At 39.1% G+C, this 27,833-nt stretch overlaps 1 long non-coding RNA gene across 2 annotated transcripts; it reads right to left on the reverse strand.

Moving 5' to 3' along the window:
• Positions 1–481: 481 nt before the first annotated feature.
• LOC116784626 lies at positions 482–27,587 on the reverse strand. Of its 2 annotated transcripts, none has more exons than XR_004356175.1 (3): positions 27,542–27,587; positions 25,787–25,889; positions 482–932 (listed from the first exon to the last, which is right to left on the reverse strand). It is a non-coding gene; the product is annotated as an uncharacterized LOC116784626 (long non-coding RNA). The 2 variants fall into 2 exon arrangements; XR_004356176.1 differs by lacking the exon at positions 482–932 and adding an exon at positions 24,967–25,033.
• Positions 27,588–27,833: the final 246 nt, after the last annotated feature.

Consider the following 27,833-nt stretch of genomic DNA (forward strand, 5'->3'; position numbering starts at 1 on the left):
AGTTACAGGTATCCTTGATTTGCTTTCAAAACTAATCTGGCAAATATAGCAGATGACCAGCAGGGCCATCAGCAGCTGCCAGTAAAATATGTACACATCGTAGATAGATCTTAACTAAGCACACCACAGAATCTACCCTTCATACAGGCCTTATCTTCCTGCCAAGTCCCTGCCCACTAGAAGTCTGGGCAATAGGAAAATATTTGCAGCATGCCCATGAAGCTATTTCAGTTCAGGATGAAGTGCCAACTCCTCAATTAAGTACCTCTCACAGAGAACACTCTCTTGCCAATCTCTTTCTGCTTGTAGATGATGGCAAGTGTTTTGTGTGCAAGCTTTCAAGAAGCCTAATTGGGAGTGCTGTCACAAAAGATAGCATTTCTGTAGCATAAAATGGTCCTACCATGAAAAAGCTGCAAATAACCATATAAACTATAATAAAAATCATATTATGTAAACCCTAATTTGCTCTTTAAAAAATTATTTTGATGTTGCTGTCATAATCTTTTTTTACTGGTATAAATAAATCACAGTCTATCATTGGCACTGTTCCTATTGTCTGTGAAAGACCCTTTCCTGCTGTGAGAAGGGGAAGATATTCCCAGAACTTGGGATGGAGATGGAATTTCACCTGTGTACCTTGGAACTGCTCCCTGAAGGTCTTTTTTCATTGTCAGGTTGGGAGGCACTGCAGAGCTATCTGCCAGTTTTGTCACAACTCAGAGGTGGCACAGCACTACCACAGTATCAAGACTTCAGTCCTAGCTGTGAATTTGTCCCTTTGAGTGGTTTACCATCACACAGTTTCAGTTCTGAAAAAGAGACTTGCCTCTTGCACCTTAACTGCAGTATTCCACAATTTGGTTGTCTATATACATGCAGTTACCTCACAGGCTTACGTGATGCAACCACTTTCTTCCTGTGATGCTTATCTGCAAAAAGAGAGGGTGCAAGTGGTGAATGACTAGTAGGAGTGATCCTAGAAGGAAAGCTGAAATCTAAACAAAGTAATGGCCAAATAGAATTTCTGTGCCAAGTCTATGGGGCTGCCCATGGGGCAAATCAGAAACTGTAAACACTGAGCTCCTAAACTGTGGTCTACAAACTTGCATGTCTTCCTAGAAGTACCAATAGGAAATTCAGAACTACATCTGAAACAAAGCATAGTAGTTGTACAGGTAAACAGTGTACATGTAGAGGTACTGATGCTAAGGAGCTGAGAAACTTCATTTTTTCCAATATCAGAGTAAAGTTATCTTCAACATTATGAAGGATGGCATGCCCAGGAACAATCATCCAGTTCATGAAGACAAGGTGACATTTTAATTGGAATTTTTGTTTTGGCAAGCCTTTTTATTCCTATAGCTGGGTATTTTCTCTGATTTTATTCAGCTAGTAAAACACTATCTTAGTATTCCAAATGTTTTTAATATATTTGAATTTCAATTTGCATGTAAGCATGGCTTAACACTAATCAGGAATAAAAATAAATCAACTCTTAATATCAGGTACTTTTTTCTAACATCATAAAATATAAACATTAGAAATCTGAATAAATACATGCCAAATAAATGATTGCATATGTAGAGAATGTATCTTACTGATAATCAAAAAGAAGACCTAAGTTAATGAAGAGGCTATGTGCTGCTGCAAATGAACACTACATTGCCAATCAATGAGAATCCAACTTTTTTGTGAAGTAACAAAAGCATGGAAATGGAAAATGATAAACTATTCAAATCAGACATTTCATAATTAAAACATAATTTAAAAATATTAATCAGTCTATTTTCAGATATAGTTTATGTGTGGATTTTTGGTAAGGAGGAAGGCAGGAAGGTATATTTTTGCACATTCCAAATCATTCAAGCTGTAAAGGATTCACATGGAGTTAAGTACTGGGGCCATGAACAGAGAAGGCTTTAGCTAAGCAGCCTGTCTATAGAAAAAGTGTATGGCTGAAGGAAAAAAAAAAAGGAAGTTCTACTGGATAGAAAAAAATAATTTTTAGCTTAAATGTCATTCTAGCAAATAAATGCAGCAGGAGTTTCAGTTGTGGAAGGATCTCCAGGAGTTTCAGTTGTGGAAAGATCTCAAGATTCAACCAGTAGATGTAAAACTTGGATTAAATTTTTGTGACTTCAGGAAGAGATACTTCCTTGGTGTAGCTTGCATAGTGTTTGCATGAGCAATACTTGCACTATAGTAAATATATTCAGTGGGAATTATGAATGCCTAAAGGAGAGCAGTTGCTTTACCCCTTACAAGGCCATCAGCTTTCAGCTATCTAGCTACAGAAATAAATGTAACTCTGTCACTCTTGGTGGATATCTAGAGTGACCAGCTCTGGACTGCTTTATGCCACAGATACAACTACTTTCACATTTCGTCTCCCCCAACTACCTTCTTAAGAAGCTACTGTTTCAAATATCCCTTTAAGGATGAGTATTTTCTATTCTGGTTTACCTCGCTGGACTGTAAGAACTCACAGCAATATTTTCCTCCTTTATTATCTTTACTATTATCTCCATTTTAATTTCCTTTTATTCAACACAGCATCTAAGACTCTGAAAAACAGGGTTTTTTCCATAAACAGCTGGAGGATAACTAACGAAGGGTAGTAAGTGGTATTTATAAAGGGACAACCTATCAGTAGGTTGGTCATCATCTCATCATGATCTTCATCAAGGCAGCATCACTACGTGTACATAGAAGGACAGAGATGAGCTTTTACTGGAAATATCTGACTTTAGAGCAGAAGACTCTGCTCTAAAGTGATTTACAGTTGTAATGCAACAAGTGAGTCATACAGCCCAAAGAGCCAAAGAGAAATTTGCCAAATGGGAAATACAGGTGTACATTCCAGCCCTTGAAAATGGCTTTAATGAAGAAACCTTCAGTTAACCTATGGAGTTGCTCTGAAGACACAGTTGTTCTAAGAGAAAGGGGGGGTTTGCACCCAGACCTGCTCTTTCCTTTTCCCATCCATTCAAGAAAGTGAGAATTCTCCTCTGGGTTCAAATTTGTGACTCAGGTACCTTTCCAGTCTTCATCCTTGCACCTGATCTGAATGTTGCTGAGATTTCATGAATTTGAGTTCTGGCCGCTTTCAGTCCCAGTCACAATGTGATACATATCTAGGACTAAGCTTGGTTTGTCTAATCATTTGTTCTACTGGTTGCAAATCAAGGCACAGTGACAGGCCCTTTTAAATATGAATTCTTAGAGTGCTTAGAATACACTCAAAATATAGAAAAAAAATGACATGGATTTATTATATAGAAAAAAAATCAAATAAACTCACAAATATCAAACTATCCCAACTTTACAAGTAGTGAGAGTGCTGAGGTGAGGGGATGGGAAAATAGCTCTCCCATGCACAGGGCAACAGTAGAAAAACCTCTTCCCAAACATTTGAATTACAATGAGAGCAAAATCAAGTTGACACATAGAGGCCACGATCCCCAAATGAAATGGAAGTCACAGTGAAAGCACTGGATAAATCATTATTTTCAGTTTCACAAATAAAAGGGTGCAGCCCAGAAAGCAGTGATAAAAAAGACAGACATTTTCCAGTATTAGAGAAAGTAAGCAGAAGAAGATGTAATTTATTGGAGGAGATTTTTTGAGTAAAGCAGTTTTTACATTTTCCATAATGTACATTTCTTTTGTATGTATTTTTCCCTTTCATCTTGTCTCCCATTTTTGTCATTAATGTCCTTCCCTTAAGTAATTGCTGCAGTACTCCCTAAAAAATGCTTTTACCAATTATTAGCAAAGTTACAGTATTATCATAGCCTTAAACTGGCCAAAGAACCGAACAGCTTGCCAGGGGAAAAATAGAGGTAAATGCCAGAAGACATTAACAAAAGAAAGCGGAAGCACAGTCAGACTAAGTACAAAGGATGAGCTCTGCAAATCTCTCTTCTCATCACACAGTAAATGTTCATTTTTTTTAACTGCTCCTAGATCTTTTTTTGGTCTTAAGATCCCCATCCATGCGTTCTTTCTGACTTGGTATGTAACCTGGTTCAGTGAACACTTTGGCACCACCATCACTTTAATCATGTTAGCCCAGGCAAATTCCATCTAGAGATAATACCTCCATGTAAACACTTTCAAGATCTGGCCTTTGGTTTTGGTTTTGAATTGTCATATGTAATTGAAGGAAAAGCATCTTAAAAGGTGGCTGTGGAATAGATTGTCAGAACGGAGGATAAAAAAAATTGTGTACATTGGTGTTTGTTCTTATTTTCTTTTAATTAATGACCAATATGTTTGTAACTACTAGCTGATTTTTCTCTTTGCATGGTGATAGCTTTTTTAATTGGTCTTTAAATACTGACTTAAAAAGGCCCTCTACTGAAAGGCTTATCCTTGACATACTTTAAACAAAATAAATAATAGGAGAATTTTCTAACCTACTGCTATGAGAATATTCAGAATTAGAAAAAAATAGCAGTGCAGTGGTAGAACTAATGTGTGCAATGTGTTTCCAAAGAAAAATGAAGATTTTAAAGCATACAAATATAATCTGTGGGAATAAAGGTAGATTGTTCATCATCCATGTTATTAAAAATGGAGAAAAGGAAATAAAAGCTCAGGGATTCATAAAAATATAAAACCCTTCCTACTTTTGGAAGCAGGACCTTTTAAAAGAGAAACGTTTTTCCATTAAAAAGATTCTTTATACATCTGATGTGGCAGACCCATGAGTTTTAATAGGCCATTATAGCAAGAGGATATCTATTAAATAAAAATGATTTCTCAAGAAGTGGTAATATGGTGCTGTTCAGGAAAGAGGAAGGCAGCCAGCCTCTGGCTGTATGCTTTGTCTCAGGAATGTCTGGTTTTCCTAGCTTTAGGAGACACATGACAAAATCTTACAGCTCAGGCCTGTAGGGCGTATTTCACATATTGCAGGAGACAATGGGTGGAGAAAGTCTTGAAGAGGTTCCTAGCTAGGAAGTTACAATGGCTGTCCAGGGGCCTTCCTGCCCCATTGCAGGATGAGGATAAAACTGGTCTGAATGTCCTGCTGAGCCCTGGGGAGTCTCCAAGATGGTGGCACCAGCAGCCCCAGGTGGCTCACTCCTTTTTGCATCTGACACTGAAACCAATACAAGAGGAGGCTCTAAGAGTCTTCCTCCACAGGCCTGCTAGAACATGACATCCTTAGGTTTAGGACCTTTTGACAGGGAAAATTACTCTTGTTTACAGCAACTTGACTAGCAAGGGAGCAGGTAGAAAAGAATCCTATTATCACAGCTTTCTCCTAGTTCACTGGTATTGAAATTTATCTCTTTTGGGGAAAGGCTGTCTATACAAGGCTCTCAGAACTTTCCATCAGAAGGTGTAGACCTTATCGAGTGAAACCTGGCTCCATTTATTTGCAGCTATTTGAGCAAGGAAAATCCAAACACCTTTGATCTCAACAACTAATTTGCCATTACAGCTAACATTTTCTTTCAATACAGTATAGGATGAAGAAATTAGGAAGAGGGAAATCTAGGGGAAAAATACTTAATCAGAGACTGGAGAGCAGTGGGAGACTGAAAAGCAGTGGAGGTTTCAGCCAGGTGGGCCTGTCTGCAGCTGAGAAGAGAGGGTTGTTTGGAGACTTCATAGCAACCTTCTAGTATTTGGAAGGTTGGGGGACCTACAGGGAAGCCAGAAGGGGACTATTCATCAAGAACTGTAGTGATAGAGCAAGGAACAATGGGTTCAAACTGAAAGAGGAGAAATTTAGGTTAGATATATGGAATAAATTCTTTACTGTGAGGATGGTGAGTCACTGGAACAGGTTGCCCAGAGAACAGGTTGCCATCCTTGGAGGGCAGGGTTCAAGGCCGGGTTGGATGGGGCTTTGAGCAACCTGATCTAGTGGAAGGATCCTGCTTGTGGCAGGAGGGTTGGAACTAGATGATCTTAAAGTTCCTTCCAACCCAAACCATTCTATGATTCTATGTACAGCAGTGGCTGTTCTGAATCAAACAGTAGACATCTGAAACTGCTCTCTGATTTTGCCATTCCACTGAACTATGGCATTATTGATTTTCCTTCTACTCAAGCAGTTAGCTGAAATTAATCTCTAAACCATTGGCAATCATCTCATAGATATTTACGACGACTGGAAAAGAGAAGTAGTATGCATTCAGCTCCAAAGAGAAGTCAGAGATGACAGACTCATCAGTCTAACTTCATGCCCTTGAGAATTTTGCCATAAAACACCAGAGAATGAATGTGTGAGGGCGGAGATAAAACACTGATAAGTGTCCACCCACAACCTGCCCCCTCCCTGCCCCCAGTCTGTCATTACATGAACAAGTCTAATTTTCTTCTTTAAGAGGATAACTAGCCTAGCAAAGGAGGGACAAATTGTAGATGTATAGATAGAAAATAACCACCTATGTAGCAATGCAGCAGAAAAGTGAGAACATAAATAGTTTACAAACTACAGATGAGTCAACTAAATAGTGTCATTGTGGGATGAATGAGCAGGCCTGTTATACTTTAAAAAGGGAAGTAATTATTCCGCTCTATTTGATCCCTTTAAAGACTCAGTTTGAAAATTTTGTCCTATTGGCAGATGTTAGAAAACACAAATTAAAGCAAAGCTTAAGGAATTAATTTTTTCACTTAAAAAAGAAAGGTTACAAGTAGAGATTTTAACAATTTTCCCATGTGTGAATAGATCTTATAAAAATGTAGTGCTCATCTCTTCTCCATCCTTACAACAATAATGTATTTCATATGTTAAACATATCATACTTGCTGCTTTATTTTCAGAATTTGATTATATGAATGTTTATGTTTAAAAATATTGATTTATGCATAGCAGTGGCTGTTCTGGATCAACCAGTAGATAATCTGCAATTGCACATATATATATATATATATTGCATATATAAAAGATATATACGTATAAGAGTGCTGTATAATTGCCTTCATTAAAGCTTTTCAAGAAAATGTAAAAATACTGTTGTAGTTGGTCTAAAAACACTTTAGCTGGCTTTAATACATGAAGTTGGACTATACTATCTCCTGAAGTCCTTTCTGGCTCTGCAGTCATACATTTCATTAATTCTGTTCTAGAACATCTTTTAGACAGAAAACTCTTTGAGGCAGAGTATGTCACCATTGTGTTTGTGCACTGTCTGTAACAATTATGTCTATATAGTACATCTGTCTGCAGAATTATCTAGAGAGTAGTCAAGAATTAATGCTGCAGATCACAAAAGCCAGTGTCATGGCAAGTAGTACACTGTAGAAGGTGAAGTGTATATACCTAGGGTGGTTATCTAAGTAAGAAATGTATTTATGTTTTTTTGCTTGTATTTTCTGGTATGGATGTGTACACATACAGATCTTTATATTATATTATCTTAATCTGTATAACTCTTTTTTTTCCCTTGGCTTTATCATCATTTAGCTAGCATAATACTATTAACAATGTTTTTCCAAAGGTCTAATTTAATTGGTTGGCATGCTATGGAAAACAAAATTGTTCTAATTTTCCCAAAATTTCCCTACAGCCTTTGATCCAACCTTATATGATTAGAGCTGGGTACAGAGAATTTTCCTGTCTCATAAAACATACAAACAACAAAAGTGTTATTCCACAGTACAAAACTTCCACCAGCTTTCACAGCAAACCCAACACCCTAACCAACTAACTGCAAACACCTTCAGCCCTACAGGGAGATCATGCTACAGTAGGACCCCTTCCCAACAGCCCAACAGCTTCCTCCTTACTGCACTCACATGGGGTGAAGGGTACTTGTGTAGGAATGCCTCTTTTACTTTCATCAGACCAGCACATTAAAGCTCCCTGTATTGTCTTTTAAAAGGGCTTGGTTGCCACCTCCAGCTGGGCTTCACCTTCTGAATAAAAATGTAAGAAAGTGCTTACAGCAGAGCAGTTGGAAAGACAGATGGAGAGAACCCAACAGCCCACAAGGAGAAGAACTTGTGTCTAGCTGTTAAAGTAAGCATGACCTACTAGGTTTTCTAACCTGGGGATTTTGGCCTTATGAATGTGGATTACCAGTACTGGTTTGTTTTAGAAAAGTTTTCTTGCTCCTATTACTATTTCTACTAAAATCCCAACTCTAGTAGAGGCATAGGTCACAGAATTTAGCAGAGGTGTGGGTGTTCCCAAACTCAGAAATGAGAGGAGTTGCAAAAGTCACATGAAGAGCTGGATTCATTGCACACCTGCAGAAGCTGTGTAAGGTCCTGAGCCTTGGCCAGTGGCAGCTCTCCAGCATTGGCTCTTCAGACACAAAGAAAAGCTTCTAGCAGCTTCTTGCAGAAGCCACCCCTGTAGCCCATACCCCATCTCCCTCACACTTTGCCATTCAAACGCAACACAGTGATTCATCACACATCACCTGGAAGTTTCGTGTCCACTCTGAGCTAATCACCTTGTACCCTCCTTACCATCAGTGGAGAGAAATATATATTTCCAGGTTGTGATTCATCCCATCTTAGATGTGCATCTTACACATGACTTACACATCTTACTGCATGACTCTGCAGTTTGGAAACACAGAGTGTGAGTGTGCCCTTGTAACTGGTTCAAGGAGGTGACTCAGTGCATGGCCAGCGGCTGAAACTCAGACACTGACTGCAGACTGAAACGAGGATCTTGTGGTTTCTGGGGAACATTCAAACTGAAATTTTACACCTTCATGAATTTAGCTCATGTTCCCTTCTCATACCCTGTCTGGTTTGAGAAATAAAACCAGATGCTTTTTAGACTGCAGATGGCCGGGAGAGATGTACAGAAAATGAAAGTAAGTTGTGGATGAATATTTAGATAGTACTGCCATACTTCACTCATGTGTCAGTGGCCAGACAGTGAAATCAGCTGGCAGTGGGCTGTAGGAGCACACTTGTAGTACATTGACTATTGCCTGTTTTGACTCCAGAGCTGAAAATATTAATGAAAACCTCCTAGTCACAAAACAGGCTACATGCCATAAACAGAAGTTCCTTTTTCTACTAGTGTTGCATCAAGGTTTTCCAGCAAAGATCAACCTAAAATATTGTCTTAGGACTTGCAGATTAAGGTGTTAATCATACAGATAAAGAATTATATAAATAACACAAAAGAAATTCCCTGGTTTGGTGGGAGAGTCTGCATGACCCTTATGGATTAGAATGTGCTGGAAATTCACAGGTGATACCACAAATTCATTCCTGTGAAAACAGCAAGCAGTTTTCTTACGAACAGCAGAGTAGCATAAGATAATGATGTATGCAGAGCTAACAAATTTCTTAGACATTTTATGGGCAGTATATGAGGTAGTTGCTTTTGCAATAGTTTCTGTGTTGAAGAAATCAGGGTACAGTGGATGAACAGCAGATCACATACAGAATTAGATGGGGCTGTCAGTAATCATTTTTGTACCAGTGAGTGTGTCTCGGAATTTCAAACAGCTATCCATGTATGCATATGTATTTGCATATATAAATGTTTACCAAAGATATATTACATTCTGTATATGACATGGGTTTCCCTCTAGAAAAAACATTACTTGGTGCATTCTTAGACATTTTTGCAGAAGGTCTTCTAAATGCTCTTCCACTTTGGTTTTATACAAGGAACAAGGCAGACTATAATGTTGTAATTTAAACAGCATATTTAATCCATTTGCTTATCAGTTCATGGTAAAATTAATTTTGCTGACATTTTTACATGACTTTTCCCCATTTTAAATTTCGACTTTTTGGACACCCTCTGGTCTGATGGAGTGCTGACTCTGTTGAGAGAAATGTCATGGTGCAGAGAATAATTATCCAGCATAGTGAGACAGAGGTATTAACAATACTCAGCATTGTAAAGTGAATCAGATCTCCAAATTATGAAGCTGATTTAAAAATCATAGCATTTTACCACAGCTCATTTTGGGAGGGGGGACTTGGCCTTCTTATTTTTGACCTCTTAGGATTTATGGTTTTCTACCTATTTCTGTAGTTTTAAAAGCAGTTAGCCTACTTTTTTTTTTTTTTTTTTAATTTAAGATGGAAGTGGAGTGTTTCGGAGAACTCTGGAAATTTAAATCAAGAGATTTAATGAAATTCATGCAATTGGGACCAGCATCAGGATCCTACCTTCTCTCCAACTCAATAAAGACCCAGAAAGGGCAAAACCATCTGGTTTCTATATTAGGTTTTCACCTTCTGGAATAAATCCCGGAATAAATCTAGTTCTGATTTTCAGCTCTAGCTCAGCTTCCACCACAGTAAATGAAACAGCTTCTGCTGATTTCAAATGAGAGCTAGGACAGACCCTCATAATAATGTTCTTTAGCCACATCTCTGTGTTCAGAAAAAGTTCAGTACTTCGTGACAATTCCTAATGCATTTTAAATATGGGCAACCTAGTGGAATAAAGAGCCTTAATGTCAAATCTAACCAGGCACACAAAAGTGCCTCAATCAACTTTTTTTTTTAGGTCAATAGGAACCTTCCATTCACTTCACTGGGCATTGAATCAAGCCAGATAAATCAAAGCCATAAATTTAAAATCTGAATGTAATCTAAATAAAACTGATAGCCTTGGAAAGAGGTTATAGGTAGTAAGCTTCATACATTGCCAAGCCAAAATTCAAAGGGCATGTGCACAGCAATACCAAAAAATCTAGTCAAAGTGCATCTAAGTGCCTAGGAGAGTTACTTTGATGCTGAAAGCATAAATTACTGAATATAGCAGTAAATCAAACTTAAATTATCAAATGTATCTTTAAGTTATATAATATGTAAAAAATAATAGATGCATCTTTTGTCCAGGTTGCTGCTGCAAGAAATATTTTTCTGAAAGTTCTATGGAAATAATATCAGCAGCTCTGGATGCAGTCTCTATCACCACATTCAATCAAAAATGACTCAAAGCAGGACTTGTGTAATGTCAGTAACAGATGTGTCAAATCAGGGCTTGCAAAAACTCTACAGAAATTACATTTATTAAGACTGAATTCTGTTAATGACACTGCATAGGCAAACAGTACAGATAAAATGTAGGGATTGTGCACTGGCAGTTTGTTTGCTTTGTTCTGCTGTTATTCAGGTATGCCCACAGCTTTCCTCATCTCAGTCCTGACATGGTTTTTGTTTCTGGTGTCCTTCCTTTTGAACAGAGCTAATGGTGATGATAACAACAGTACCATATGGTTCCAGTGTAGATGTGGTCTGAGTGACCCTAGTCCAGAAAAAAAAAAGGCAAATGGAAACTGCTACCACCACAAACTGAGATACTACTGTGCATGGTGATAGGTGCCAGCATTGCTAGTCATTTTGCCAAAATGTCTAAGTACCCATAAAATGTCTACATGTGACCAGAGAAGATGAGTATGCCACCAATAATTCTGGGGATTCTTTATAGAAGCAATGAATAATGTTTCAACTTTGAGTGTCTGGCTTTTCTCACTCACATTTCACTTTCTTCAAAGCTTTGTTTTGGACCAGGCTGTTTTTGCTAATCCTTCATTGTTCTGTGGGAAAGCTGGTAGTTTCAGCAAATGTTTATTCAGGTCTGCAAGTGTTAATGAAGATTTTGCAATGACTCACGAAAGCTCAGAACGTGATTCATCTAACCTCTACATAAAATTCTTTCAGAGCCAGTTCTCCCAGATTGAGAATGTTTTGTCCTAAGCTCTCACTCACTGTATTGCCAGGCTTTGAGATCTGATTCATTCTCTCAGCAGAATCCTTGGGCCTTTTAACTTGAATGGCTGTCAAAGTGATAAGATAAAATTTAGCTTTTAAAGTAGTTATTAATGCAGTAATATTATCACCTCAATGTATTCCTAGTTATTTCTTCCTGAAATTTATCCTCCATATTACTATTCCACTTTCCTTCTGGCCTAGCCATGTCTTACACTCAGAATATAATATTCTCCATGACTCATATTCCAGGCAAAATGCCATTCATCCTAATAGAGTGAAACAGAGTGTATTTTCCTCCTATTAATTGTTCAGACCACTTTCTGTACTTTCAAATAAATCTTATTTTTCCTAACATCTTCTAGCTGAGGACCTCATTATACTTTATAGTTTCATAGATTAGACCCTGTAAATTCACTATGAAGCATGTAAATACTAAGACTTCTTTTCAAATGGAAAATTCAGATATGGATAGCTTATAAAATTTGTTAATGGTTATAAACTGGTAGATGAGCTGTGATCTGGTTAAATATCTCTTTATTCCTTAGCCTGAGCTTGACTTCTAATTACTTGGTACATAAACAGAGTTTCTTAGGTGAACTTGTATGTAAAACACACTTCCAGAGGTGAAAATTCTGACATGGTCTGTATCACATAGCCAGTTTAAATTTAAGTTAGAGAGTTAAGAAACACAGTTCTGACACCCATGGCCATTTTACAGATCTATAATAGTACTGTATTGTAGGTTGAAAATACTGATGTCTGTACCATAAAATGTCTTTATTTCTGTAAGCATCTTGCCAAGTCTAGAGAATGAACATTCTTTTGACCCTGAACATCAATCTGTGAGCAGTAGCTGTTTATCTCATCCATTCCTGATAGCTTTTGGAGAAGTATGGTGGATCTATTTCTAACCTCATACTGGGAGTGATGGGATTGACCTAGCATTAGGTACTATTCAGGCATATCCATATAGTGGATCTGTTTTATTTTTCCTTTTTTCTTGCCTCCTATAAAAAGGGGTTAAATTAAAACCACTTATTTGATGTTTTGCTTGCTAGTGGGAAAGTTTTGCTTATTGGACACTGCGGAAGGATCATTTAGTTTAAAGACTTCTTGCTTTGGATTTGAGTTTAATGCTGTGTAGGTGGTTTTGCAAGGACACTTAGAAATTGAAGTTAGCCTTTTAAAGCTTTTCAGTCTGTGGCAGATGATCTACTATGACAATGTTAGGAAACAAGACTCTGACTGTGAAGAAGTGCTTAAGGGCAGGACTGCTCAGCATCTGGGCAACAAGGCTGCATTTGGCCCACAAATGCAGTAGTGCTCTCCAGCTTGTGCTCATTCCCAGATCACATGAATTGTAGTCATGTGTCAGTAGGACTCGCCTGTGTACTCAGGGCTTCTCTGAGTAACTGCACAGGAAGTTATAAGCTTATATTTGTTTCATAAGCAAAGCAAAGCTAATTCCCGAAATATTTCACTAAAAACTGCTTTCCAATTTTCAACGGCAATTGTGAGTCTTCTCTAAAACTTCTCAGAGTGTCCACACTGAAATTAGTAGAGATCAATCATACTAATGTCAAATAGGCCCCTTCACTTTTGATTTATAAGTACATTTAGGGATTGCATTAGCACTGTTGGCTACAGAATCAGAGCAGAAGCTGAATGCTCAGTAGACAATCCACATTACTCACTGCCAAATCCTTTCCAATGTCACATCTTCACAGGACAGATTGTTTAGCTTTCACCTGTTGTCTTAAATATGAGGGGTATGCTTTCATCCTAGATGTATGACCTTATATTTGATTACATTTTCTGTTTGTGTCTAGTTGACCATCCCACCCAGATTATTCTGTATTATTGATCTGTCTTCACTCTTCACAACTCCTTAAGCTTTTTTGTATCTCTAAACATCGTCATACGTTGGGCATAGATATGCTGTTGTTTACGTTGGGTATGTTTGTCTGTCCTATGCACCCTCCCACCATGGTTTCTGTACACAAGTTTGTTGAGGCAGCATAGTTCTGGTAAATGCAAGATGTACCAATAACAGAGACACGGTGCCTTCTGTTTGCTCAGTCAGCTTTGTGGTGTGCTACAGCACTTAGTTTCTAAGTCCTGTGGACTGGGCCTCACTCTGTGAACCTGGAAGCCTATTGGGATGAGGCACCTGTAGTCTTGCAGGCCAGTCATCTAGAAATAACTTAATTTGTTTATATGCGTGATGCTGACACAAAAGAAACAGAGACAGCACTGTGTAGGCATCACAGCCAAGTTTCTTTGAACCACTTTGTACCAGTCACTGTAAGAGAAAAGGTTTTGAACTAGATGAATCTGGACCTGACTATGCTGATAACATCCCTGTATTGAAACTTCATTTCTGACTTGCTGTCCTCTCTGGGGACTCCAACACTAATTTTCGTGTGACTTGGGTTACTTGGGTTAGTATCATCTTGTACAAATTTTTTTTTCCTGTCACTTCCTAGGTAATGAGACATTTTAACAATAGATTTTGAACTAATTCACAGAACTACAGAGAGACCAAACCATGCCAGTATTGCCAGTAAATGGAATATTTTTTGTCAGCTTTTCTCTATGTGTGGACCCTTGGCACCATCTAGTGTTTGAAAATATAGACCAAATCTACACCACTGGGTACAGAACATTACTGCAAATATGTTTCAGCCATAATATAAACAAATGGTGCTCTGAACCATCACCTAATTAATTTCACACAATTATGTTTTTCCAGTTACAAAATACAAATGCAGCAGACCAGGATATAGAAAAGACTTTCTGTGCTCGTGATTTCCAATCCCTTGTCTCTCCCATGATGTTACACTGGAACTAGTAGATCAGTTCAGTGTTAGAAATGGACATCTGTGTGTCCATTAGTGGCAAATGTACCGTACTTTTCATGGAAATAAGTATGATGCTAGGTAAATCTTCAAGCACAGTCTGGATGGAGAAAGTTATTTTCTGCTCCTGTTCTAGACTAGCAGCAGCTTCTGACCGAGCCATAAGAGCAGTCCTTTGCATTCCACATTTAGCTGCTGATTATCCCTCTTTCTATGGATTGATGTTGCTCTTCCAGTTACTGCACGAAGTTTGGCAGAAACAGAACCAAAACCACTTTTATATGTATGTATTATTACATGTTCTACTTGGCAAAAATCTACCGGCAAAACCTTTCTGTCAACAGTTTGCATTTCATGAGTTTGCTACCAATATATTTGTTTTAATAAGGTCAGTAAGGTGTGTATTGTTCTGGCATATAATTCTAAGGCTTCTAACAAAGCTGAGACAGCGTAGTCTCTGATTTCTGGTGCCTCGGGACCATTACTTGCAGCAGCTGAGTGAAAAGATCTGTGTGAAATGTATAGTGTGGCTAGCCAAGTATGAAAGTGAAAAAATGCTGTGATAGCAAAATACACTTCCTTCTACGTGCTATGAGAAATGTGAGCAGGCAAAAAAAAATGACATCCCTTTGTCAGTTTACACCAAGTCAAAAGAGAGCCAGGGAGAGGAGATACAATTTTTAACTGATAGCTTTGTCCTGTTCTTGTGACTCCATGAATGTGACCCAGCTGCTGGTTATTGAGGTATTGCCAGGAATGGCTGGGAAAAGACAATCTGCTATAGATAGCCAGAACTAGAGGGAGAGGATGTGTCTAAGACAGAGAACAGAGAGGATATTCAGCATTTAAACTAAACTTTATGGATTCTCATACATACAGTGAATTTGTTATGCATGGAACAGATTATGAGGGCTTTTCTGGAAAAGTAATCAGCTGGACTAGAGAGTCTGGCCCACCATTAAGGAAATAATTGTGGTTCTCAATTAATTTGACACCTGGCCTAAGGCTGACCTAGTTACTCCCTTGTTGGTCAATGGAGAGAGGCAACACATTCAGAAGATGATTCATACTTTGTCTCTAAAACATTTGTTTTGGAATGGGGTGAATCCAGGGCTCAGAAGGTAGGTTTCTTTTCCTAGACTCCAGAGGAGATTGAAAGGGGCTTAGACATGACACCAGTTTTAGATCAGTTAGATGGGACAAATCCTCGACGAAGTTGGAGGTAGAAGCAAAGTGAGAAGAAGACAGCTGAAGAAAAGCACACCATTAGTGAAGTGAACTCCCTTCTCTGGTCTTCTTTCAGCACACTGAGGGCAAAAGTAATAGGCATGACAGTCTTGAGACCCATGGCCAGTAATTATATAAACTGACCTGCATGTGCTTGACATCTCTGTTCCCCACTGCCCTCTGCCTGTGGACTCCATTTACATTTGTTTCAGTCCATTTTTTTCGTATTAAATGACCTGACAAATGCAGTGCAATGCAAGGATCTACTCAGAAAACCAGTGGCAGAAACAAGTGTTCCTCTGGGGCTGATTGCACCCAGGTCCCTGTGCAAACTATTTGACATCATTATACTTGAGCTGTGCCTAGTCTGGTTGTGGATACAGGCCCTGAGGCCCTCTTTCCTCACAGCTGTCACAACATGACATGATCTACCCTGTGATCTACTCCCATCTGTCCCCCAGAGTCAGCTCAAGACCCTTTAGCCGGGCTTGCCACACTCCTCTCTGCAGTGAAGCACCTTGGGTTACACAGGTCACAAGCTGAGCATGAGTCACACTGGATTGCAAAACAGCCAAACGATGTTCTGGGAAGTTTTAATAATAGGACCACACATAAGCCAAAGAAGATATTTTTTGGGGTCTGTTTGGCACCCTATTTTTCTTCCACAGCTGGAATAGAGAGTCCCCTTTTGGAGACTGTGTTTTTAAAAGAATGAAAAACTAGAGACAGCTGAGAGAAAAGTTGACAGGCATTTCAGAAATCCTGAGCTATGAGAAAGGATAGAAGGAATTTAGGCTGGGAAAAAAAAGGAAACTGAGGGAAGAGGAAATATAGCAGTCTGCTGAGTATGTTTTCAGTTGTTGTGAAGCTGATTCAACGGTTGGCTATGTCCAGTGCAGCTACAAGGTTGAGAATTAATTACTATAGTTTGTAACAAGAGTGATTTGGATTAGCAATTAGAAAAAAAATCTAGTTAGAAGAGCAATGAAGTAGCATGAGGGGATGCTGCTTGTGGTCATTGTGGAATCACCTTAATTGGAAACTGTCAAAAAATAAGCATCTGTCAGGAATAGCATGACAGGTGTCACTCTGTGCTGTTGCTGGGGAATGGAGTAAATGATACCAGGAAATCCCTTCCAGCTATATATTTCTAGTCTTGTTAATGATGTCAAAATTCAGGAAAACCTGTATTTACTTTGCTTAGATGGAATGACAGATATGCATGACCTTTCCTACCAATTTAATGATATGCCTACCTTCCCCTCCCCCCCGCCCTAGAGCCTGCATTCCTTGGCTGCCTCTGGATGTGCAAATTGCAGCGGAGGCAGGAACTCCCTTGTGCCTGACTACCAACCTGTGAGTACCTATCCTGGACAATGACTGTGCTGCCTCCTTCCATGCATTTCTCACTTCTGTCCTGGATCACTGCACTCATTCTCGTCAGGACAAAGGTAATCTGAGCTAATTCAGAAGTGTGCACTTGTATTCTGAATTGTGTCATACACAGATCATGGCAAGGAGTTTAATCAATGTAATGTTTTGTCTCATTAAAGAGACAGTAAAAACTAAATGCACCGAACCTATTTAAATATTTTTAGCACATATATTACTAAAGTACAGACCAACAGAATGTAAGGTCCTGTGAAAGACACATTCCTCACTCAAATGTGTGTGCCATCTAGGAATCACAGGGGTGAGAGTTTATACTTTATTGTAAAGTGCTTAAGAAGTCCTCTAGCTGCCCAGATATCTCAAAGACAATAATTAGCTGCTTCTGACTGATGCAGAAACAGAAGGGGAGGGGGGAAGTTATTAATGGTGAGTATCCTTTAGCAAGAAGATGCAACTGAGCCTTAAAACTGAAGTATTTCATATGTTCCTGTTTATTTGCTTAACTGACCTCCTGGCAGAGAGACCATACCTCCAACACAGAATATAGATATCAGAATTTAGTATTAAAAAGGATCTCATACACCACTTCCTAAGATGTTCATAATTGTCAGTCATCCTGCAGATTTTAAAGCTCATAGTAAAAAGAGAACAGTTTATTGCCATATTGTGTCTTGAAGGTTATATGTGCCTACGCTCATTAAATAATGACCTTGTTAGATAAGAGCTGAACAAAAGAGGATAACATAGTAGTTCTTCCGGTCCTGCTGTATGGTATTTTAAACAGTAAGCTGTAATATTAAATAAACCAAATAAACAGACTTCCAAGTGGCAGGAGAGATAAGTAGTGGAATAGCTAGAAGTACATCTGGTAGGATAATTTCTTCTCTTTCTGTCATCTGCAAGGAATGTTCCCAAGACAATAAACTTAGAATTCAGTTGGAAAAATGGTAATTGTTTTCCACTCCTGTCATCAGGAAACTGAAGTCAGAGCAAAGTACTTAAATCCTTCCATCGCAACAACAGATGTCTGTAGCATTCCCCCCACCCCTCATACACCCAGACTGTTTGGTAAGTGTTTGCACTCAGGGAATTCAGCGCTTTAGAATAGGTATGTAGACTGTACAGGCAACATGAATGTTCATGAGTGAAAAAAACAATAAAGAAGTATAACAAAGGGTTGATTGTGGCTGCATCTTACCTTCTGTGCCCTCTATTTCAAGTTGTCCACCCAATAAGACTGTAGCTGGCAAAAACTTAGTTAGAATTGAGAAGGATGTATTCAAAGTTCAAGAGTAACGTTCCAGATTTAATAGTTCAGATTCTGGCCAATTCAAGGAAAGAAGGACTCCTTCCTGAACACCCGCTGCTGAACCACTGAGGTTCTGCTGCCTAATTAGGAGCATCTAGTGTTTTCTTTGATCCTGAGCAGTCTCTGGCTGCTACTGCAAAAGGGCTTAGATCTCCTGTAAGTCCTTATCATACCTGCCAGACCAGTGCAGGTATCTTGGACAACCTTGGTCGTCTAAAATGGCATAGAAGCCTAGCTCAGATCTATCCTGATCACTCCCAAGATGTCTGTGTAGCTGGAAAAATGGGACACATCTGAAGTTTGAAGCTTGTATTCTCTGCACAGAATAAAAAGATTTCCTTGGCCTAGATTAAACGGATTGTTAGGAGGACTATAAGCTGTCCATGTTTCTGTGCATGAAAGGAAACCCAGAAGGTCATGAGCTGTCACATGCAATGAAGAACTGTAAGTCTGTCTTTAATCTGTATGTAAACTACAGTGAAAGTGCTGGTTTTGATATCACCTGACTGTTTTCATGCAATCAAAGGCTTTTGGATTGTTTGATTAAGAATTTATGAGATTTCAGTGGCACTAAAGACTGTAACTATTTAAGCATGAGTAGACTCTTGTGAGAACCCAAGTTTATTGTGTGATAAGAAGTATGTAGTGCTTCATCACAATTTTCTGTATTTATGGGTTTCTTTCCAGAAATTATTTAAATATACTTCATGCCATGTGACTCAAACAATTTCATAAAAGAAGTGAAATGAAATAAAATTAAAATAACCTAAAATCTTAATAATTTCTCTATAAGCACATAATTTTATTACATATTTTAGAACTGTAGCCTTGACTGGCCAAAAGCTAAAGCACATGTAGCAGTCAACTGCACGGGTGTCTGGGATTTACATCTTTTTGTGTTGTTGGTGTTTTGGGGGGTTTGTTGTTTGTTTGTTTTGTGTTGTGGTTTTGTTGTTTTTAGGGTTTTTTTAACTGGCCAGCTGGCAAGCCTATATTGGTTCTCTACCGTATGGACTTTGAAGAATGGACACAGGGAGGCACCAATTAGCCAAAGGCCTGTTCAGTTCTTTTGCAGCCTCTTCTGTGCTTTCCATCAAGGCTTATGTGTCCTGTGTTACATCTGCTGTGCTTGGTGGGTTTTGTCACTCTTGACAAATCCTGTGTTGGGCACCCCTAAATTTGGTAACCTCTTGTAACTTGCTGTAGCACCTTCCCACTGGGATCCCAATCTGTCCTGGTGTCCTTCCTCCAACCTGGGTGGACTGAGAACCTTCCACCTCAGCTGGTCTTGGGGGAGTAAAACACAAACATCATGCCTATAAGGTAACCAAGCATTCTTTAACTATGGTACACACTATGACAAGCCTAGAAGAATATGTAACTCTTGAGAAAAAGAATAAAAACCTGGCTTATTACATATAAAAGCTGAAAATTGTTACCCTTGGAACTGAGCCTTGGAACAGATGTGATGCTATGCAGTATTTAGAAACACTCTGATGGGCATTGTGATGGGCTGTGGACTCCAAGATGAAAAGAGAGAAGAACCAGGCTATTTCTCACTTACTGCCTTCCAGAAGAGGCACTGGGCTTACCCAGATATATTATCATCTAAGTCTAGTCACACTGGGTGGACATACCTGAAACAGAAGTATCAGGGAAGGCTAAGAGTGTAGCTAGGTTGGCGTGTGTGGCATGCACACGCCTGGTATGGAGTCTCACAAGTTCTGGATAAAATCTCACTTCTCAGTGCAAAGCAAATCATGTCTCTGGAAGCTTATTTTCTGAGTCACTTAGCTGACTTTCACATCTTTATTCAGTGATTCACAGAGCAGTGTACAGAGGAAGGATAATAAAACTAGCAAGTGTGGGATTTGTTTACTTGTGCCTCAAGTCATGCATGCTTTGTCAAACTACTGGGGTTCTCCTCTAACCTAGGGTTTGAATCTGCAATTAAATTCTGTACATAACAAGTTACAGAATGGCTTCCTTATGACCAGGCTTGCCTTTTATAGCAGATGTACACATTTTTTTCTCTCTCAAAAAGCTCTTTCCCTCTTGCAGGGAAGGGCACGAACAGGCCTGGAGAGACAAGGACCTGTGCAAAATCACAGGACTTACTGAAGGAATAGAGGGGGAGCAGGAGGAGTGAGGGGACAACTGGTCATAGGGTAGGACAATAGGGAAGAGATTTGGAGACAGGCAGAATTGTTTACTTCAGAAGGATGCAGACTTCTGCAAACTCAGAGCTTTGTCTTGGTCCCTTTTGAATCAGTATGAAAGACTGATTTTGCTGGAATCTATGGAATAAATTTCAAAGAGGTGAGCTCTAGGCCTCATCTCCTTTTTTTTTTGTGTGGCTTTGCTAATTTATTCATAGCTTTGCTCTTCTAGATCCTTAGCTTTCCAAGGTGGAATTTGCTCTCTATGACCATAAAGGTCAGGTGGTCAAAGAGGGCAAATGCACCTGCAAAAAACTCCTCCATAGTCACTGTTAGTGCATGACCAAGAGCCCTCCATTTATTGTGGGCATAGGCAAGGGGAGGAGGGAGGAAGCACACACTGAAACAACATGTTGCACAAATGGATTGAACTACACATGGGTGAGCTTCAGGTGTGTGAAACAACAGTGCACCTAAATGTTGCCACTATGTCACTCTCAAGGATCTGTACATCTAAAAAGAACTATTGAAGTTATATGTCAGTTGAGCAAACATCGCTAGTTCAATTAATGGGCTGGATGTTTTTTTAAGTTGAAGGCAAATGATTAAGAACAGACAAGTAGACAAATAAACAATTATCTAAACAATGAGCTTCACTGAAGAAAAACACAGTAGGCTTAGAAACAATTTCATATGACTCCATTCTAAATTCTAAAACCCATGTTAGAACACTGAAAAGCTGACTGGCATTTAACTGTAATGGAGCTGTAACACTAAGACAAATTTATTTGAAGAAATATTAGAAGTGCCAGTATAATTAATGTAGTTATAATGCTCTCTACTCTCTTGCAAAGCCCCATAGTCTTCCCTGCTGGCTTTCCCTCTAAAACAAAATAAATGTTAGCAATAATAGAGGCTCATATCACCTTACAAAGCTGTAAGATCATATATCATCAGAAATGGAGATTATTTGCCAATAAAAATAGAAAAGAATTTTCACATTCTCAAATGTCTTAGCTTTTGGCATTTGGAGTAAAACCAACTCTTTTTGAAAAATAAAACATTATTTTATGGAAAACTTATGCTCCTTAAGAGCCTAGAAGCTATAAAAAGATACTTTCTTGAAATCATTGCAATTTTAAAAAAAATAATGCAACTCATATGTTTTCTAAAACTTAATTAGTTTTAGTAAATATCTCAACAAAAAGAGAAAATCTTTCTAGCAAACCAGCATATCATACCAGAATCTGCAATTGTTTTTCAGTGTCTCTCTATTGTAGATGAGATCAGTTGAGAAGAGTTGAAAAAAATTTCAGAGGTAGAAAAAAGTGTTGCAACAGAACGAATGACACACGGGAATCCTGCAGCCACAGGGTCAGTGCTGTTACAGTGCTGTCAGTACTGCTCTGAAAGGAGCAGAAGGCAATTACTACACAAAAGTTATAAATATTTTCAGATTTCCTAAATGTGGCAAGAGGTATCAGATGTGTTTGAACTACAAAGGAATTCTATGGAAAACCTTTACCTTAGAAAAACCAGAAAACAAAGTTTGAAGATCTTCAGAAATTATAATTTGATGGTCATTTAAGCCCCTCTAATTCTGATTCTTGTGCACATAAACATATTTACTGTTCCTCATGATGGAGAGGTCTCCCCAAGAACACTTCATTTATTCATAAGCCCTGCAGCCAGAAAGAGTCATTGCAGACCATCTCGTCTTATTCTGACATAATAGAGGCAGCTGGAATTCACAAATCAAGCCCACCACTTCTGGTAGAAAGATACCCAGCCTGGCTTTTGAAATGGCAAATGCAAAGGGGTCCACAAGGCAGCCTACTCCAGTTTCTACAAAACCCTCAGGGTAAGCCCAAGAGCTCTGGCCCCATGAAAGAAGGGGAGCTTACCTGTGTGGAGTGAGTGGGAAGGATTCTCTGTGTGTCTCTCCTGCTGAAAGGAATCTCCATTTATTGGGACAGAATTTCTTTAACTTACATGCAGAAGCCTAGAATGAAACCTACAGTATTGGATAAGGGTAATCTATTGAATATTCAAGGAGAGTGAAAACTCCTTTTCAAACTTTTCAGTTTTGACAATATTTACTACAGATCACAGAAGTCACATCAGCAATCTGAGGAGTTTTTTCTTTTCTGCCAGAGAATATCAAATCGCACAGCAGTGCTAAATGAGTAGAAAAGAAAAAGAATAATTTCTGTGTCCTTTTCTTAGCTCACTTCATCATAAAATGCATTTCACTCATATTACAGAAAGCCCCTGAGCAGAGTAGGAATCTGCCAAATTTTAGGCCCAAGCAAGGGGAAAAATGTTAACAGAGATCTACAGATAATCCTTCAGATCAGAAAGAGCTCAATTGCTGCACCCATAGGCATCAACTTGCTGCAACAGCACCATAATTCTACACTTTGGGAAAGAATGACCAAGAAAGTCAGAGATTTCAAATGCATTCAAATCTGATGAGAAAATGAAAAAACCCACTTGTCTTTATTCATGGTGTAATGAATTTCTGCAGTACTTTGTAAAACACCTTAATTTTCAATGGAAGTTCGGAGAATGCTGAAAAACGATATGCCCACTTTCTAACCATTCTGAAAACAAAGTTTAAACACTCATAGGAATTAGCATCTTCCTGACAATGAGAGAACTATGCTGCTGGCTACACATTAAAGCAGAAATTTTGGTCTCATAAAATGAGGCACTATAACTCCAGAGCAGTCAGCAGAGGTCTCTGGATCTACTCCTGTAAAAAAGAGGACAGAGCCTGGTCCTGAATGAGTTCATTGATTTCTGCTCTGCATGTGCAGAAATCATAAAGAGGAGCCTTTAACTGATTTTAATCAAGCACTTGGTAAAGAGGCAAGTCTGTTCTAACACACCTCTTACATTTGCAGGGATAAAAGAGAAAAGGATAAATAGAAAGAAACCAATCTACCAGAAAGACAAGTAACATTGTATAGAAGTCCACACTATTACTATTAAACAGAAATATATTTAGACTTATTGAGACATGAAACTACATAAATATTGAAGGGGGGGGGGGAAGGCATTCGACTACCAAGAAGGAGTTACAGAGACTTGGGAACATAACTGAACTTGCTATCTTGATAGAGTTCATCACAAGTATACAGCAAGCATTAGGAGGACAAAAAAGGAATCCATTACAGGCATTATTCCTGGTTTTTCAAAAAAATTATGAAATCTCTGCTGTGACACAATCTGTTAACTTTTAGCATTTGGTACCTTTAAATAAGAATGAGAAGCTAATGCAATCCACCCAGAAACTTGGCTAACAATCTTCCAGCAACTCACTACTAAAATTGAAAAAAATCCCCCAAAAAAGGCAGAGTTAAACTGAAACATCGACAAAACTAAATGAGTAATATGAAAAAAGAGAGTCAAAGTTATATTCCAGATGGAGATTATTTGGAGTTACAGCAGTGAACTGTGTAAAACTAAAGAAATGGTAATAAAGGATGAAAATTAATCTGGCTGTTAAAGAGGGGATAGGAAACAGTGCCACTGAGAGATGGGTGTGTTAGTCAGCAATGTGAAATGGGATACTATTTTGCAAGTGATTGGCTCCAGAGCAAACCTGCAATATGTCAGTTCTTTTCAAAGCAAACCCTCTAACTCTTACTAAATATCAGATAACCCATAGAGAGTTATGAAAACTGACTGGCCTGTGCACTATTACTTGACAACAAGGAACAGAGAACGGGTAAAATGGCTCCCTCCATCCTTCCATTGCTCCACAGCCCTGCAGCAGAGCTGCTTTGCAGTACTGACTCAGAGAGTCTCCTGCTCTAGCAGTGGTGTCCGATAGAGGACCCCACGCCTTGAGGAGACGGGTGCTGCAGCACCTCTGCACCTGAGCCATAAGTCCTGAAGCTTAGTGACAGGATCTAGTGAGCATTCACCAATTTTCTCTTCTGTTAAAGGTCCTGGATTAAGGGACAAAGAAGATATTCAGGGTGAGAGAGTTTGAAAGGGGCTTCCTGCTGCCATCACAGCTGTAGTCAGGGTCTCAGAGGCTTAGTAGGGTTTCCGAACTCCTGTGTCTCAACTGTCCAGTCAGTGCGAATCAGACAGCCTCCCATCCCACTGGGAGAGCAGCAGCAGCAGCTGAGAAAAGGATCCCAGGCACTGATCTGCCATATTCAAGGGCATCAAGGTATATGAATCTTTCTGAAGGCTGGAAGAGTTCATCAGAAATGTATTTGATTTCAAGTTTGATGTTAAGATAGATGACATTCACACTTACAGACTTCTGCACAGCTCAGTTTCCAGTTTGCTCTCTCTTTATCTGGTCTCTTTATCAAAGACCACTTCCACGCCTCTCTGCTCCAGCTGGATTCTCCACTGCACTCACAGACAGCCCTTGGCCACATTAAATATTTAACCTGGTTAAGTGGGGAGTGACAAAATCTTTTCCCTGCTGTGGACTCAAACACCTTCTGAACACCTTTGACAGGTCACAACTTGACACACATTTTAATATTTTCCAATAGTAATCACAAAAATAAATAAAATACGTGTTGGCAAGCAGCCTGAAATAAAATCACAAGTCACATTGAGGCTCGACTCAGATCTCACCTTCCCTTGTTTCTTTCTCTCTCCCTCAGCATTTCAAAATCCTACTCTTCCTCAAAGCATCCATTTAAGGCTGAGATCAGGGAGTAACAGCCATAGCCTTCCAACACCTTCATTTCTCCCATTGTCTGAAGAGATGCACAGCAACAGCTGGTAAGGGCCTCGTCCTTCTGGAGACAACCATGTCCTGAACTCCAAACTTCGGGCACCAGCCTCCATTTGTCTGGCCCATTGCTGTTGTTTGCTGCTTCTCTTCCAGTCCATTCACCCTTCACTCTCCTTGTGCATCCTGATTTTCACTCTCATCTTCCTCTCTTCAGCCTCCTTCCTACACAGTTGCTCCTTCCTTTCTCTACCTTAAACCTCAGTGCCTCCCCGCATTACTATCTAATGTCCAACATCAATATCTCCTAGAACAGAACGTTTTGACCTCTCCATGCAGACGTGCACACACCCATTATGTGACTGTTACATGTTAAATACATGCTTAATATAGAAGTCAATGTTTAGTTACATTCATTCATCAGGTTGAGTGGAGAGAGGTCATTTATTCACACAGGTACCTGGTCTTTGGAAAGGACTTGTATTGGAGCAGTGGTGGGTTCCCTACTCTGTTGCTTGAAACCACGTTCAAGATCATCCATGAAGGTACAAATTAGACCAGTTCTGTCCCAAGGGTAAAAGCAGCACAAAGAGATTAAAAAAAACAAGGAAAAAAGAAAACAACCAATCAACCAACAAAACAAAACATGCAAAAGAGAGAAAAAGTCCCTCAGACAGAAATCAGGTCAGGTTTGGCAGTCAGAACAGTATCAGAGTGGAGAACTTTATATGCCAAATACCACATCATATGTGGTAAAAATGTGAAGATAGATGTCACTTCAGAAGTCATGTATTGTTATCCTCTGTGCAACTCCTAGGAGAAAGTAATATTTGTATTTAAAGCTGTCTGTTTTGATATTGTTTCTTAAGATATATTTATTGCTTGACAGTGAAAAACTGATCTATACCTATTATATCTAAATCTCTCACACAGTTTGAAGTATACCAGAGTAGAATATCTATTTGACGTTTTAAAAGAATGAGACAGTTGTGTAATGTCTTTAGCTGTGACACTGTCAATCAGCTCAATTTTGTGTAATATGCTGTGCTCACAAAATGTGTGAAATCCTTTCTAGGTAAAATGGAAATGTAATCCTAACCTTTAAAAAAGGGTAAAATTTAGATAGTTCGTTTGCACATTTGGTATATTTTACTGCTAAGACATATTTAGCACAGTCTTAAAATTGAAAGTCTTATCAGAGTTAACAGAATGGAAAGTAAAATTCCTAAATTAAACTGTATCAGTCTTTCCCACAGTTCCTGTGATATGTTCCAAATGGATGCCACTCAGATGGTAATTATAAATCACCGCTTTAAGTTTTCTAACTTGAGCATGATCCAAGATAGACAGTGAACACCTCTGAAATAGCTTATACAGTCACCTTCAAGACTTCAGGAAGTTATTAGGTTTGCTGTCATTCTGTAGAACTTACATGGCAAAATCTGAAAAGTGTCTTCTCACATCAGGCTTTTTCACCCCTTTGCGATTTGAGAAAGTGTTGGACAGCAGTGGAGACTCTGAAATTACCTTCTGTGGACTCTTTCCACAGAAGATGTTACTAAACTGTGTCATTCCCAAATCACATTTGACTTTTTTTCAGGAACAGCACTAGAAACTTTTTTAAAAAATCAAAGTTATTGGCATTCATGAGGTGGGGTGGGGGCATGCTTACTCCTGTTGGGTGTATTTGAGACATTTTGTATTGGATCAAATTCCATCTCTCACTAACTCACAGAGATCTATGAATACTGTTCAAAGGATCATGCATTGCAGTCTTGATCTGTCCAAAGTATAAACTGTATAGGTTTCCTTCTTGCAGTTTCCTCTTGCACAGTTTGCAGGATCCTGTGAAATGTTCCAGCAAATTCAGGCTGGATTAATACTAGAACAGCTACAGAAAGTGTTGGTGTTACGACCCGCCTCAGAAAAAGGGGAGAGGGGTAACCCAGGTTCTTATCAATAATTCCCTTGGGGTAGATTAAGAGTGAAATGACACTGAATAATCGGTGTCTGAAAACATATATTTGTAAGGTTTATTTTAACAATTTTGTATCAACAGGTATGCTAGCATTTTGGGTGTTGTCATATAACAGTGTGACATAGAGATAACCTTTGGGGGCAGGGGAGAAAATGCATAGGGGAGAGAAAGACAGGATAAGAGTAAGGGAGAGTAAGGAAAAAGAAAAGATGAGAGTGAAAAAACGTATATAGTCACCGCCCACGGGGGCCAGCGATGACATTTGGTAGTTGCCGCTTCTGTCCTTCAGATCAAATGGTGGCCTTGGTCTGCTGAGGCTGAAGGAGGGAAGCTCCCACACGCCAAGAAGTTATGAGTTATTATATCCATGGTTATAGTGTCACGGGCCTTGCCTCGAGCCTCCAACCTCTCCCTGGGCCTGCGCGGAGTTTCTGTGTCTGGCCTGGTTCCCACCTTTCAAGTTGGCAGAGGGGGGGGATGGGCTTTGATGGACCATCAGAGGTATAAACTCGGCTCTTTCTGCCTTTTT

This window comes from Chiroxiphia lanceolata, chromosome 3 (genome assembly GCF_009829145.1).
Source record: "Chiroxiphia lanceolata isolate bChiLan1 chromosome 3, bChiLan1.pri, whole genome shotgun sequence".
NCBI classification, from domain to species: Eukaryota; Metazoa; Chordata; class Aves; order Passeriformes; family Pipridae; genus Chiroxiphia; species Chiroxiphia lanceolata.